The sequence below is a fragment of the Callospermophilus lateralis genome, unplaced genomic scaffold (assembly GCF_048772815.1).
Source record: "Callospermophilus lateralis isolate mCalLat2 unplaced genomic scaffold, mCalLat2.hap1 Scaffold_137, whole genome shotgun sequence".
In the NCBI taxonomy this organism is placed as follows: Eukaryota; Metazoa; Chordata; class Mammalia; order Rodentia; family Sciuridae; genus Callospermophilus; species Callospermophilus lateralis.
This window is the reverse complement of record NW_027512527.1, coordinates 316441-327716: the sequence shown is the minus strand read 5'-3', so window position 1 is coordinate 327716 and position 11276 is coordinate 316441. Positions and strand designations below refer to the sequence as shown.

Here is an 11276-nt window from a genome sequence, read left to right as displayed (position 1 = left end):
CCTGGGGACAGCTGGTCACATAGTTCCCAGGTCCCCCCTGGGAGTGAGACAGATGAAACAGAAGGGCTTCTCTTTAGAGTCCCTGTCCCTCTGCGACTGAGTGGCCTGTGGGGGCTGTCCATCTCGTGCCTGTGGGCGTGGAAGGGAGTGCTGCCTTGCACCTTGATGGGCACTTCTCCCACAGAACGGTCGTTTGCCCACAGACACACCCCACCCCGTCTTCAAGGAACAGCCATCCCAGCTGGAGCCGAGCTTGAAGGCAGAGATGGCGCTGAGCCCAGAGTCCCCAACCACATTCCCTGCGCTGGCTGTGTCAGGCAGTGCCACACCCAAGCCACCTGGTGGCCCCAATGTGTCCCTCAACAGCTCCTGGACCAGCCTGACGGAGCCCGGCTCCTTGCAGGACCTGGTGGCCATGGGGGCCCTCAGGGCAGTGCTCTCGGCCATGGGTCTGGTGGGCATGGTGGGCAATGTGTACACGCTGGTGGTCACGTGCCGCTTCCTGCGCATATCGGCCTCCATGTACGCCTATGTGGTGAACCTGGCTCTGGCAGACCTTCTTTACCTGCTCAGCATCCCCTTCATTGTGGCCACCTACATCACCAAGGACTGGCACTTTGGTGACGGGGGCTGCCGCATCCTCTTCAGCCTGGATTTCCTGAACATGCATGCCAGCATCTTCACCCTGACCGTCATGAGCAGTGAGTGCCATGCTGCAGTGTTGAGACCCCTGTACACTGTGCAGCGCTCCAAGGGCTACCGCAAGCTGCTGGTGCTGGGCACCTGGCTGCTGGCAATGCTGCTGACCCTGCCCATGATGCTCGCCATTCGGCTGTTCCACAGGGGCCCCAAGAGTCTCTGCCTGCCGGCCTGGGGCCCACATGCACCCCGCGCCTACCTGACGCTGCTCTTCAGGACCAGCATCGTGGGGCCCGGCCTGGTCATCGGGCTGCTCTACGCCTGCCTGGCCCGGGCCTACTAGCTGTCACAGCTGGCCTCCTGCAGGCAGACACGGCAACTGCCCAACCCCAGGGTGCTCCGCCTCATCCTCAGCGTTGTCCTGCTCTTCTGGGCCTGCTTCCTGCCCTTCTGGCTGTGGCAGCTTCTCTCCCAGTACGATGAGGCCCTCCTGCTGGCGCCCCGGACAGCGCGCATCATCAACTACCTGACCACCTGCCTCACCTACGGCAACAGCTGCCTCAACCCCTTCCTCTACACTCTGCTCACCAAGAACTACCGCGAGCACATGCCGGGACGCCCACGCTCCAGGGGCAGCAGTGGCCATGAGGGCACCAGCAGCTTCCTGCCCAGTCACGTCCACTTCCAGAGGGACTCAGGACACTCACTGTCCTCCAGCAGCCAACAGGCCACAGAGACCCTCATACTGTCCCCTGTGGCAGCTGGTGGGGCCTGTGTCTGAGTCCCCTGTGTGAGCCTACTGGTCAGGGAGTCCAGGCAGGGAAGGCCCCAGAGCCCAGGTCATGCCCTGCGGCCCTTCCCAAGCGCCCACTCCCAGCTGGCCTCTGCTGCTCTTCCTCCACCTTCTTCTGTTTCTCACTGCTGCCCTCAGCGAGATGGCCACATCCCCACCATATGCAGATGCTCCTCCCGCACACGTCTCTGGAGCCAGGCCTGCCTCCCAGGCCCATGGGGGTCTGATGCCCAGCCTTGTGGTCCCAGAGCAGCCCTTCTGCCCTCATGGCTGGGAAGGCCGTGGGCACCTCTTCCCTATCCCCTGCCCCAGCCCTCCTGACTGCTGCTCTTCCCTGCTTAGCCCTGGGCACAATAAAGCCGGAGCTCTGCAGCCTCTGCCTCAGCCCAATAGCTGAGGAGGGTCAGCGAGGAGGGTCCTGCCCCTGGGACCATGGCACGTGGGGGGAAGCTGCCTGGCTGTGGGGGATGCTTGTCAGGGGCTGGAAGACACACATGTGGCTAAAAGGACTGTCCCTCAGTGTCAGGGATGACATGTACAGGTGGCCTCCCGGGCCTCAGGGAGGGGCAGGGAGAGGCAGGACGAGGTCTCCTCTGGCATGCTGGAAGTGTGGGGGAGCCAGGCCAGGGAGGCTGAGCCACTTCGTGAACCAGCCCCAGGCCCCACAGCACCACACAACAGTGAACCACAAGGAGGAACCACAGGTGGAGGAAGACCACAGGAACATGGCTCTGTGGGCAGGCGGGCCAGGAGGGCCCCTGTTCTAGACCCCACTTCTCTGGGAACCCTCCTGCCCTCCAGAGCCAAGGTACCCCAGAGGGGGGACTTTCTGGAGCCACAGGGCTGACCATGGCCCCTGACCCCCTGAGGTGGACATGAGCAAAGTGTTGGGTCTCTTGGGGGCACGGGTGGCCTCACGGCCCAGGGAGAGAGTCACAGCATCCCAACATGCCTGACCCCACCTGAAAGCTCTTCTGGAGCAGAGAGCAGGGGACCACAGGGATGAGCCTGAGATGTGGCCTGGCCTGGTCCCCCCAGCCAAGGTCAGGGAAGGGAACATGCATGAGTCTCTGAGCACCTGAGATGTCCCAGATGTTCCCACAGGTCCGACAGGAGTAGAGTCCTAGAGAAAGACACGTGTGCACATGTCTGTGAGTGTGCACACATCTAGCGCACCTTGGTGTGGAGAGGGCGGGAGGGAGACCCAGGGGTGGAGAGGGCAGGTGAGCACTAGGCAGCATCCTTGCAGAAACTGAGGCGGCGGCTGGTCAGCTGAGCACTGGCGTTCCACCCCAGGGAGAGTCGGGCAGGTGTAGGGTCCTGCTGAGACAAAGCACTCTGCAGGCCACAGGGTGCAATGCAGCCCACAGGGGGCACCTGGCCCTCACCTGGCCTCTCCTGGCTCCTCTACTGGCCCTCACCTGGCCTTCACCTGACTCTCACCTGGCCTCACCTGGCTCTTCACCTGGCATTCACCTGGTCCTCACCCTGACCCTTCACCTGGCCATCATCTGACCCACACCTGGCCTTCACCTGGCCGTCACCTGGTCTCTCCTGGCTCCTCTCCTGGCCCTCACCTGGCCTTCACCTGACCCTCACCTGGCCTCACCTGGCTCTTCACCTGGCATTGACCTAGTCCTCACCCTGACCCTTCACCTGGCCATCATCTGACCCTCACCTGGCCTTCACCTGGCCGTCACCTGGTCTGTCCTGGCTCCTCTCCTGGCCCTCACCTGGCCTTCACATGACCCTCACCTGGCCTCACCTGGCTCTTCACCTGGCATTCACCTGGTCCTCACCCTGACCCTTCACCTGGCCATCATCTGACCCTCACCTGGCCTTCACCTGGCCCTCACCTGGCCTCACCTGGCTCCTCCCTGGTCCTCACCTGACCTTCACCTGACCATCACCTGGCCCTTAACCTGGCCTTCACCTGGTCCTCACCTGGCCCTCATCTGACCCTCACCTGGCCATCTTTTCATACCTCCCACAAGGTACACACAGAAACTCAAGGACCCTACACAACTTGCTGCGGCTCAGTACCCCCTGACCCCACCCTCAGCCACTCCCTTTCCACCTCATTCCTGGTACCCAAGTCCCAGTGAGCTGCCAGAATCCAGCTCCCAGGGGCAGTAGGTGCCATCAAAGCCAGGAAGGTGATCTATGCAGGCTCCTCTAGCTCAGAAGTGTGTAAAGCCCAGCAGGCACTGTGAAGGCCTCTGGCCCCACCTGCCCTGGCCACACCTCTGCTCTGAGGCCAGGCTGGCCCTGAGACCCAGCCTGGCCCCCAAGACTCTGAGGCTGCCTAGGGTCCATGGGTCTGAGGCAGACAAGACCAGAGCAAGGCAGACAGCAGAGGGTCAGGACGAGGGTGCACACAGGTCGGTGTGCACAGATGGACTGAGCATCAGGCCTCCTGTCTCCTTGTTGGTCTGAAGCCCACCTCCCCAGCAACGGCTCTTAGCTGCATGCCTAAAACTCAGCTATGTGAAGTGTGCTGCAGTGATCAGGCCATCCACAGAGGGGCGCCACTCTCACCACAAACCATCCCAGGACACGTGTCTCCTGCAGGATACACACACAGCAAAGGCTCTGGAGACTGTGGGCTGGCAGCCTCGAGGCAGAATCTTCTCTCCTGTCTGAAGGTCTGGGAGCTAGCAGCTTTCAGACTCGCCCACATGGTGTGGTGCAGCTCGGCTACCTAGAGGTGGATGCCTGGGTCTGGTGTGGGGCTGCCTCAGAACTGGCAAATCCCAGCCGTGGGGCTGGGTGGGTGCAGGCTAATGCATCCTCAGTAGAGACCCACTGCTCCCTGGGTGGCTGTGCCATGGGCACTCACCCCTGAGGCAGGACTCTTCCTGTCCTGGCCTGCACGCGGACCTCTTGTAATTTGGAAGCATCTAGGGGAAGAGATTTCTCTGCACAGAAGCTACTTGAGAATCCCCTTGTGAGATGCTCAGTTGGGATGGAAAGTGTGGTAGGTCTGGGCTGGAGCGGGGTGAATGGTGTGGATCCAGGCTGTGGGGGGCACACAAGGCTCCCAGGAAGACCTCGAACAGCGAAGCGGCCAGCATGGGGACTGGCTGGACTGAAGGGAGTGACATCCTGCCAGGCTATGGGATACAGCCCTCTCTCCACTGACCCCACCCAACTGCCTCAGAGCAGAGCAAAATTAGGAAGGGGAAGGTGACCTGATAGGCTGTGGCCCACAAGTGGTGGTGAATGAACAAATGTGTGCACTGGGTCCCTTGGCTGGGAGTGGACACAGAGTACATGATCAGTTTTCTGGGTGCCTGTCTTTTCTGGCCAGTGGTCTCCAGGCAGGTCTGCAGGGGCTGGATCACCTCTGCCCTGGCAGAGGGGTGACACCACAACTCCAGGCTGTACATGGGGCCCCATGGAACTTTTTCAAGTACCCTGAGCTCCCAGGGGAGTGGCCCAGCCCAGTCCAAGGGCTACAGAGCTGAGGCTGTGACTTCCCCAGGCCCCACCCTCTCTCCCCAACAGCAAGCATTGAGATGTCGCTAATCTGGGTGCACAGAGGGAGAACAGCAGGTGCTCAGCTGTGTGGGGACACACCAGGGCAAGGAGGTACAGATCTCACTACCCAGGCACCTGCCCAGGTCTGTGAGTCCTGTTACATAATTTACCAACAAGAAACACACACACCTAAGTTCCCTGTACTTCTAACTTTTCCAGGAATAAAGCTCTTGGGAAGTACCACCTACAACAAGTAGATACCACTGTTTACTTGTCCACAGAGCTCTCTGCTTTGGGACATTGTCTCCATCAAAAAGAAATTGAGGGGATACCTACTGGATTGTGGGTGACCACAGCAATAGCATTTATGGGTGAGAGGTGGCCCTGGCCTGGGAGGGTGGCAGGGTGGATGACTGTGATTCATTTCCAAAAGCCTGAGCTCCTCCTGCCCAGAGCATACACCTGCCTGCCAGGTGGGTCCTGCCTGACTACCTGAAGGGCCACCTGGGGAAGGCCCTGGGCTCCGTCATCCTCTGGGTGTGGAGCAGGCACTGGGGAGGTTGTCCCAAGCAGTGCAGGCACCTTCCCCCCTCCCCATGTGCAAAGACAGGATTTTCCATTTAAATTCCAGACAGATGATGGAACCAGCGGGAAGGCAGCTTGTGGCCAGTGGGCAGCTCAACTCAGGCCTTTTCCAGGCTAGCTCGGGCCCCAGAGGAGCCCCGTCCCACAAGTCATCTGGGGCAGGTGCCAGGTTGGCCCTGGCCCTGGCTGGACAGTACCATTCTGTGGCTTTGCTCTCCTATACTCCAAGTTTGGTGGGCTGGGTGGTGAGTGCAGTAAGAGTGGGAAGGCAGCCTTGCGTGCCCAGCAGCCTGAGGACTCTGTTCAATGCTCTGGCCCCTCTGCCTCCCCTGCCAGCCCAGCCAGGACACCTCCCACTATCTCAGGCCGCCCAGAGGTCACCACCTGGGAGGTCTCTCCCCTCTCCATCCTGCCCCCATCTGGCCTCTGCTGCATCTTTCATGGGGCCCATGTGAGCCCCCTTCATTGAGGGACTGGAGGCTTGAGGGGCTGCCAGGCCACATCAGGACCTGCAGGTGGGGGCCATGGTATGCATATGACCCGGGAACTGCTGGACAGACTCCAGTGCCTGGAAATGATGTGTCCTTGCCCTTGCCGGGTATGGGCTGGTGACTGTCCACCCCAACCAGGAGTGCTGCCCCTCTACTTGGCCACACTGAGCCCTCCATAGTGTCTGGCTCTCCGTAATGTGATTGACAGTCCAGAGCTGTGTCTCACCCCAGAGCTATGCATCAGCATGAAATCCAGAGACGGTGCAGCTGCTCAGGGTGGTGGCCCTATGAGCTGGCAGTCAGTGCCGGCCACCCCATTCCAGGTTTCCTCCTGGGGCCTGGGGGCCTGATGAGGGGGCCCACATACAAGCTGAAATAAACACTCGGGTCATCCCATGTTGGTTGGGGCCTCCATGAGGGGTCCCAGGGGCCCAAGGGGCTGGGTGGGGCATGGGGGAGGGTGAGCCCTCAGGGGCATCTGCAAAATGCCTCCAAGGTTGTGCCCAGGTATTGGCCTCCTCATCAGAGAGAGATGGGAGTGATCACTGGGCTACCCCAGCTCAGCACTGTGTCCCTTGCCCACGAGCCCCAGATGGGCCCAGAGGTTGGGGTTGGGCAGGAGGGGCCCTGGGGAGGGGCAGGAGGTGTTGAGGGGTGGCCACATATCCAGCAGCCCACCTTATGCCAGAGGCCCTGTGGTGCCCTGCCCTCCCCAAGCACCTCATCTGCCAGCTTTGTCCTTTGTCAACGTCACAGGAGGGGACAGAGAATGGCCGTGACCCCACACTGTGCAGTGACCCTCATCAGCCTCCTCAGTAATGGAAGTCAGCCCCAGCTCAATCTCCCCTCAATCTTCTAGACCTTGAAATGGGTTAAGAGGGAAGGAAAGCAGGCATGGGAGGCACACCTGTGACCCCAGGAGGGTGCCAAGGTCAAGGCCAGCCTGGACAGCTCAATGAGACCCTGTCAAAGTAAAAAAAGAAAAGGGCTGGAGATGTAGCTGGTAGAGCACCCCTGGGTTTAACTCCCAGTACCCCGCAAAAAAAGGACCTGGAGGTGGAAGAAAAGGTAAGGGGAGGGGGAGGGAGGAAGAGGGGGAGGGGGAGGGGAGGGAGGGAACCAGGGACCTGATTTCCTCTGTGGGCGGCTCAGGCATAGACCTCCCCTGCTCTCTGGCAGACAGGGCCAGTTCAGCTGCCAGTGCGATTGTGTGCTGCCCCCTGCTGGCCGGGACCTGAAAGAACTCCAGATCCACTGGGACAAAGAGCAAGAGGGAGGTTGGGGAGAGTCCCCTTCCTGTCTCAGTGACAAGCAGAAGTGCCCCCAACCCTGAGCCCCAGAACCCTGCTGAAGGCATGGGAAAGAGATGTCTGGTGACTGAGATGTCTCGCCAGAGGCCAGCAGCACCATAGAGATCCTCAGGCAGGGTGGCCCCCCAGGCCACATCCCTGGGTCCCTCAGCTCCTCCTGAACAGCTCTAGGTGTAAAAGCAAAACCTCACACCTGACCCTGCAAGTGCCCATCCTCCCCAGGCTTCTGTCCCCTGGCTTCCGTGTGATGTGTTTGTGGAGACCTTAAAACAAAGCACTCCAGAGTTACACAGGACATCAGACGCTTGGTGTTGACCAGGAATTGGTCTTCTGGGTTGCTATGCCCACTGGTGAAGCCCAAAGAGGAGGGAGCCAGCTGGCAGGGCCTGTATCTGTCTTGCCCTTCCAGGGAAGCTGGGGGTCTGTGAAGCATGGGTTGGAGCCCTGTCTGATGCGTGGTCACCCAGGTGATGACTGCTCAGATCTGGTCCTCTGACGCCCTCCCCTGGCCACGAGGACATCCTGCAGGCTCCTCCCACAGCCCCAGAGCTCTGCCTGTGGCTGAGGCACAGGCCTGGCTTTGGCCCCAGCTATGAGGATAGAGATTCAGGGTCTGCTGTTGGTCAAGTGTCCCTTGAGAAGACTCTGAGGCCTTGTCCAGCCCCATGGCCTGTCTCCACCCAGGTGGCTTGTTTCTCTCCAGTGTCTGGCCAGCCTGAGCCACCACCGAGCTCTCCAGCAGTACGAGGCAGCAGCTTCAAGGACAGAAGTGCCCAGCCCCATGCAGGACCCCAGGGCTGGGACCAGATGGCGCAACCGTGGGGTTCCACAGTAGGGATCTGGCATGTCCCAAGCATAATTTTGGGAAGCCAAGAGGCATAAATAAAGAAAAGCCCAAGTGTGGGGGAGGACACAGCTTTTTCAGCAGGGCCTGGGAACTATAGCCTAACTGGTCAGGCCCATACAGCTGCCATCCCCGAGAAGCCAGCACGCCCAGCAGCAGAGCTGGACTGTCCACCTTCCCAGATCCACCAACTCCCCCTTAACAACATGGCCCCTACTCTAGTATTCCCCAGGGTAGGCATGGGAGGGACTGCAGGGGCCCAGTGCTTCTGCCCACTGCCCAGGGCTTGCAGCTCTGACCCCTGCCCACACCAGAGCTCTTCCCTGTGCACGGTGGAACCTGCCAGAACAAGTACACTGCAGCTGTCCTGTGTACAGCAGAGAGGCCCCACTGCCCATGCCAGGCATGTGGTGCAGGAGGGCCTGCCAAACCACGGGCAGAGCTGACCTCAGTTCCCAGACTTCTGGCTTCAGGTCCCTTCACTCCCAGGGGGCTAGAAATGCCCCCCTTGCTTTACAAGCCCCAGACAGCCCTGCACCTGGTCTCTTGAGGGCCTGAGGGCCAAGGGTAGCAGCTTCCTCCAGCATCAGGGTGCTGGGTTTCTGTTCTCGGAACTAAAAGACTCAGGGGTCACTCCAGGTAAACTGGGCTAACTGGGCTGCACAAAATAACCACACAAGAGACACATGTACCTTTTTTATTGGGGTCACTGTGACAGCTCCTCTGACCTTAAGGATTGGCAGAAAGAGAGAGAGAGAGAGCACAGGTAGGAGAAGCTATTCAAATGAGGCAAAGGGTCAGGTTTCAGGGGGCTGAGTCTATCTTTATGATGTCTACTGTCAGGTTGACTGACAGCTGGGTAGGCCACACCCAAGGGCACAGTAAGAGAAGGGGACACACACAAGGCACTTCCATGGAAGATTCTACCCTAAACAGGGCAAGGGGTTATATTACAAAGGAACAGGTGAGCGTAGCTCCACCCATGGGGCTCTAACAAGACACACCCATGCCCAAGAGACCCACCCTCAAACCCAAGAAGGGTGGGGAAAGCTCTGCCACATTTCTGTGACTGAGCGCCTCAGCACCCAGCCGGGGAGTATGACTCAGTCACGTGGGAGATTGGTCTCCCACATTGGGGTACCTGCTCCAGGGACAACGGGCCACACAGCAACACTACTCAGCATACTAGGTAGGGGTTATTGGGAGAGTCTGGCTCCCAGGGGTACTCAGTAAGAGGTCAAACCTTGCCCTGGGGAAGGTGCCCAAGCCCAGAACTAGCCACATGGAACAATATGGGACCACACCTGACCCTGGATACACTGATGGGTGTGCTTCTCAGGCATAGGCTCCCTCCACAGCTGAGCTATTTTTTGGTTCCTCTGACCACTGATGCTCTATCAGGAAAGGCCGGGACAACACTTGGACAAGAAAGCAATGGGACAGGCAGCCTGCCCAGGCAGAAGGCCCTGGGAGAGAGCCTCCTTGGTGGGGACACACTGGGCCTGGTGCTGACAGGCACCAGCTCAGGGCCATCTGGATCATCAGACACCCACTCGGGAAGCCGCTGCTCACCAGAACCTTCTGCAAGTTGCCATTTCTGCTTCTGCCTCTGGGGAAACTGCGGACCCTGCAGGTGTTCCCATCAAATCTGCCCACACTTCAATGAGTCTTCAATGGGCCAACTGGTGTTTAAACTGGACCAGGCCAGGTGAACAAATCTGCCTGTCCACAGTACTTCCTCCCCAGGCCCCTAACCTCTCCTGAGGAAGGAGGGCCCTCAGGCTCGCTGCAAACACAGCACCACAGCAAACACACAGACCCTATGAAGCAAAACCTGCTCCTTCATTTACAGACAGATGAGAAATTAAAACAGCGCAAATCAAAATTAAGGATGATCCATAAGGCACTCTGTGCAGAGGGAATGGGCTGGACCCAGAGGGGCAGGGCGCACACCCAGGTGGCCCAGGAGTGCCACCCGCCCGTGGCTGCTTCCCCAGAGGAGGGTGTGTGGACAGGCCCCAGGGATGATCCCAGGACCCCACCGGCTACGTAAATGCTGGGTCTTCGATGCTGTGGTCGGGGTTGCAGGTGAAGGCGATGGTGATGGTGTACTGGGTGCCCCAGTGAACCTTCTCCACCTGGTGCAGATTCTCAGACCCCGAGGTGAAGAAGGAGACTCGCCCTAGGAGAAAAGAGGGGAGAGGTGACCAGAGGCCACAAGCGTGGCCAGCAGGGTTTTCACACAACACCACAGCATGACCAGTAAACCTGGCTGGACACAGGACAAGGTGGAAACACCTCCAGCTCCATACAGGGAAGGGGCTACAGGGGCCTCTGTGGCCGGGCAGACTGCCGAAAATGTTGCGCTCCAGGCACCCCAGAAGCCAGCCCACCCCCAGGCCCCCCACAACCAGCCCACCTCCAGGCCCCCCTGCCCCCGCAGCCTGCCCACCTCCAGGGCCCCCTGTAGCCTGCCCACCTCCAGGGCCCTGCAGCCTCCATCTGGCAGTCCAAGACCTGGTTTCTCACCACATGTGGAGAATAGAGACCAAGTACAGAGGACAAACCAGAGGGGCTGCTCACTGCCACCTACGGCCCCCTTTAGGTGGAGACCCAATGGCAGCTCAGACACGGCCCAGCTGGGTGTCCTCCCAGAGAATCCTGTGCATGTCCGCTTGTGTGCTGAGATGGCCTGCGGCACGTCTTCACAGTAAGCCTGGGCCAGTATCGGGAAGCCCTCAGAGGTTCCCAGACGTGGTCCGCCACAGGCCTGGCTCCAGGCTTCCCTCAGAGGCCACTGCCTCCCGTCTCTTCCTCTCCTGCTTGCTACTTGGCGAAGTCTGAAGAGGGGAGGAAAGTCCCCTGGATGTGCCCCGCACCCTGGTGGCCGATGCAGTCAGACTGCTTAGAACTGCAGAGCTGGAGAAACCCTGTGCAGGGCAGGCCTGGCTCCTGCGGGCTGTTGATCCAGACCCCTTCACCCGAGGAGACTGACTATTCTAATGGCCTTGCTGAGTTCTGAGCCCCTGCAGTGAGTGGCCTGGAAACCCACGTCCGTGGCTCTGCTCCTTGCTCTATAAGGTTTCTCTACAAAAAAACTGTTTGCCACTCATGGAGAAAACTGCTGACATGCT

The 11276-nt window shown here is 59.8% G+C and overlaps 1 pseudogene; it reads left to right on the top strand.

Annotated features, from left to right (window-relative positions):
- The first annotated feature begins 265 nt into the window (after window positions 1-265).
- Window positions 266-1420, top strand: LOC143640207 (urotensin-2 receptor-like; annotated as a pseudogene).
- The last annotated feature ends 9856 nt before the right edge of the window (window positions 1421-11276 follow it).